This window comes from Elephantulus edwardii, unplaced genomic scaffold (assembly GCF_000299155.1).
Source record: "Elephantulus edwardii isolate Elephantulus edwardi_28Jun2011 unplaced genomic scaffold, EleEdw1.0 scaffold00013, whole genome shotgun sequence".
Taxonomy (NCBI): Eukaryota; Metazoa; Chordata; class Mammalia; order Macroscelidea; family Macroscelididae; genus Elephantulus; species Elephantulus edwardii.
The window spans coordinates 18723386-18728090 of NW_006399763.1; the positions used below are offsets into that span (position 1 = coordinate 18723386).

At 37.7% G+C, this 4705-nt stretch overlaps 1 pseudogene; it reads right to left on the reverse strand.

The window, feature by feature from the left end:
* Positions 1-379: 379 nt before the first annotated feature.
* Positions 380-1745, reverse strand: LOC102851196 (annotated as a pseudogene).
* Positions 1746-4705: the final 2960 nt, after the last annotated feature.

Below are 4705 nucleotides of genomic sequence, written 5' to 3' on the forward strand. Positions count from 1 at the left end.
GTCCTTCTCCAAAGACCGGTCTCAGTCGAGGGCCGCTTAGGGCAGAAAGAAAGTTTCGCAGGCAGAAAGCAAGGCAGCACAACAGAGCTGAAAATCTCCGCCCACACAGGTAACAGTAGAGGAAAAATTCAAATAGGCTTCAAAAAAACCCAAACAAAACGCCAACCCTCCTGGGCATTACCTGAGCACCCACAGAGTGCTGGCATCATACAAAACATTAAGATTTAGCTCATGCTCTTTTAAAGTAAGATTAACCACTCCACTGCACCCATTTCTGCATGATATTGACACTGACCAGTTCTCCAAGAGTTGCTTAAAAAATAAGTTTATGCAGGCTAATATAGAAGTCCAATAGTGAAGTCTTTTGGTCCAGGTACACTTACTGACCTCTCCTGTTGAAACCAACAGCCCCTCTTCCTCCTCTGAAACCTCCACCTCCATCTCTTCCACCTCTAAATCCACCACTTCTACCATTACCTCTTCCTCCTCCTCCACTTCTTCATCCTCCTCCTTCTCTTCCTCCTTGACTTCCCCTGCCACCACCTCTTGGAGGTCCTTTCTCACCGGGAGGTCAGGCTAAAAATCTCTGCAGTGGCAGCAACTTAAATAGGTCTATTGAAAACTTCCGTAGCTTTTTAAAGGACGATGCCTTCCTTCATATTTTCTAACAATTTAACTGAAAACTAAAAATCTCTAAGTTGTCCAAATACTTCATCCACTTTTCTGATTTGTTCTTTGTTTTCCATATAAACAAGAGCATTGAAGTAACACATTTACAAATGAGGTCATCTTCACAGGGGTGCGTGAATTCTCCTAACGAAACCACACATTCTGGAGGTCCTTTGCTCTTGAAATTTTTGAAAGCCTCCACGGCCACTCCCACTTCCAAATCCACCTCTGCTGCCACCACCTCCACTGTCGCCTCTGAAATTGCCCCCGCCTCCACCACCTCGATTAAAGCCTCAACGACTTCAGCCTCAGAAAGACATGTTTTCTCCCACCAGCCTTGTCTCCCAGGGTTAGTACTTCTTCCTGCAGCAGATAGCACAGTCTTAACACCACAATCCCTTCTTCCTCCCACCCTCCTGAACAGGGTTCTGCATCCATAATGCTCAATTCCTAAGACTTTCAAGCCCCACTTACCAAAAATACCACTCTTACTACTTTACTGGGTTCAAAATCCAATACAACAGCTCACAGACCCCACAGTACCATATTTAGGAAATAAAAATGCTATCATTTAGGTTAGTAGCAGAATACAGTCAGGACACATTCCAAAATGTGCTTGTGGGCACCTCAACTTTGAGCCTCCTGGCTTTAGGCTAGTGTTTCCAAGTTCTTAGTCCTGCCAATATTGGTTCTCTTCCCCACAGTCTTCCAATAAACTTGAGCAATGCGCTTTTAGCTCTGATTCGGTGATATAGCAGTCCCATGATCTGCTTATTTCATGTCAGGTCTCTGCTGTGGCTGCTATGGCTGTTGATCCTGTGAGCCCTTACCTGGCTAGCACAAAAATCTATGGATGCACAGAATCTATGCATGCACAAAATCTATGTATACATCTGAAGGATGCATTACATTCTCTTGCTTCTTTTTTCCTAGGAGTGAGGTTTCTCCCACTCTGCTACTGGATCTGCTCAGTCTAATGGTCAAACTAGCTAATCTCCTTGTGGATTGGTAAAGCTATCCAATCCCCTTGTGGACAGGATAATTCACCCTATTTTCATAGTCTTACCCATTGACATGGCAAAGGAAGTCAATGTATAAGGGAGTAATTTTAGACAATAATCCCTAACATCCCATGGAGGGAGAGGAAAAAATCATGAAGAGGAAAAGAAGATAAAACAAGGGTAAAATTAAACAATTGTTTTAATTATCAGAAAATAAAACTCAAGATGATAGAAACAAAGAAATATAGTCAAAGGTTCAGAGATAAGGAAAGATTGTTATTGGTAAACTGGTATTTTTTAAGAAATATAAACTTAAATTTGTATGTTGATATTTGAAGGCACCCAACTGGACTTGTGACTTATGTACAGGACTACTAACTAAAATATTGGGTTTCGTTTCAACCCAGCTGACGGATGTGAGAAGGCAAGGATTTACAGCTTCAGAAGCCTAACGTAAAGTCGCCATGAGTTGACTCGGCAATGTACTTGGTATTTTAATTTTGGGCTGAAATTTAAGCTAAGAGAATGAAAATAGAAAGTAGACCTATCAAAGCAGGAGAAAACTTTGGTCAGTCCGGTAGATGATTTTATGAAGCTCTGCTCACACATTTCATAGCAAGCTGGCAGTTCAAATTCACCAGTAGCTCCACTAAAGAAAGAGAGTAAATTCCTCTTCTACTATTTACAGCCTTGGAAAAACATTGGAGGGTCATTAATGAGTCAGGTCTGATTCAAAAACAATGTGAAAGAGAGTGTATAATTGGAAAGGAAATATGCAAATCAAATAAAAAACACAATATAAGCGGAAAGGCATCCTTAATTCGTGACTACAATGATGGAGGGAGCTCTGACTGCATTGTATGTAGGGAATTGCTCTCTTAACTTAAAGTCTTCACCTTTCTCTAACTCCACAGAATAAAGATCGGCAATCTCTCCTCTTGTGATTTTTAGCCTCAGAAACTCCCTGGAAGGTCAGCTATAATGAGGTTCAAACTGGACAGCCATGAAAAGAAGATAAAGACCAAATGAACTATATTCCCTTATTTAAAGACAGTGACTACGTGATTGTATCATTTAAAGGAAAATAGGCTATCATACTTCTTTTTCCACTTTTCTTTTGCATTTCTATGAAAGAGTGTAGAAAGACAGCCAAGAAAAATATTGATGTAAAAAAGGTGTATTCCATTCACATGTTTATATATAACTCCATAATGATGTGTTATTGGAACTGTTACAGATGTATTACTGAAACAGGACAAAGTCATAAACACATATACAAATCTAGGATACAATACAATTTGAAAATAATGAAAAAATATTTTTAACATTGTATTATGTTTTGTAATTTTGATTTAGACAATAATCTGTCATTGACTAAAACTTTTGGTGTGAAACAAGTTTGTTGGAAAAATAATATCTTAAGTACTAAGCATGTACTCATTTATTCACTAATATAACTCTTAGTAATAACATCTTATAACTTAAGTATTAATTTTTTTATTTGAATAAGTTATGTGGAAGCTACATATTGCTGACAAAAGATAGTGATGCATAACAATAATAATATTGCTAATTATATTTCTGTAGTAAGACATAATAAATATGTTATTAGATCTTCTGTAGTATAAATTGTTCTTAAAGCATTATGAATAGAGATATCATGGTTATTAACCATCAGTACATGATGAAGAGCTAGTCTGCCAAATGATGACCCAAATGAAACAAGCTAAAATAATCTAACATTTTTTTCAATACACCTCTGTGTCTCAATTTTTATTCAAGTCAGTAACAATTTAAAAAAAAAATCAAAGGAATAAGATTATTTTACCTCAACATTATTTCTCGTTCCTTCTCTGTTTTTACTAATATATCCTGAGTGTGTAAAATTATTTCAGCAGATATTTTTAAATATGCAGACACCAGAATAAGCCCTTTTTAAAAAATGTCAAAATCAATTTTAACCTAGAAATTGCTTTGGGGAACCTTTAAATGTTTCTATACATTGCTGGAAGCCTACACAAGCTTCTTGATGCATTTTTAATGAACCATATTTATTATCAAATACAGGATTTTGTATTTTATCAGCAGGGTAGTTGGGTTGGCAATAACAACAAGTTTTGGAAAATGATGTATAAACTCTCACATTTCAGCAGTACAACTTTGGAAGGCACAGAATATAAAATGCACAGGACCTTTGCCATATAAAATCTGTGGTCTGGACATATTACTGAACAAGTATACTGGCTTTCATCAACTGTGAATCTGTAAGAATAATTTCTATAGAACTTGATCCAGTGAAAATCCTATGTGCTTGAGGCTAGTATGTGAAAACCAAAAACCATTTGCTGCTAATTCATTTCTCTACACAAACTCCTTTTTCTGATTCTGATGTGCTGATGGGAAAGAATATGACACATCTTTCATCTGACAATCAAAAGCACAATGATGAGGTTATTTCTAGACACTCACATTAGGCTTCTTTTTGTCATTTTTCTGCAATTTTTTATCAAATAAAATTTCTTTGGAAACAAGGCATGTTCATTTCCCTTCATAACTACATTCCCTTCTGTCCCTACCCCCTAAGAAAAATCACCTTGCACTTTTCTCCAGAGAGTAACTACAAAGGGTTAAACAAAATCCTCCCTGACAATACTAGAAACAGTTCTCTCTTGGTGTGTGTTGGTTCACTGCTCCACAGGGCATAGCAGATGTTGTGTCTGGTAGTAAGAAGGGCCCAGGAGGTGTGGGCTGTCAATCATTTGATTTTTTTCCCCTAACTACAGGCTATGCTATGGATATGAAGCCCAACTAAAACAATCTGCCTCAGCTGGGGTGTGTGAGGTATCAATAACCCTTGGCAGAGGTGTCAAGAGCCTCTCTGGAACTGAACTACCCTGCTGACCAGATGCTTAGCAAGTTAACGAGATAGCATTGAGCATTCACCATTTTTCCAACACAACAATTAACACAACTGGAAAAATCACAGCCCTGATATTCTGAGGAAACAAATTCAACCAAAGTTGCCTCTCCTGGAA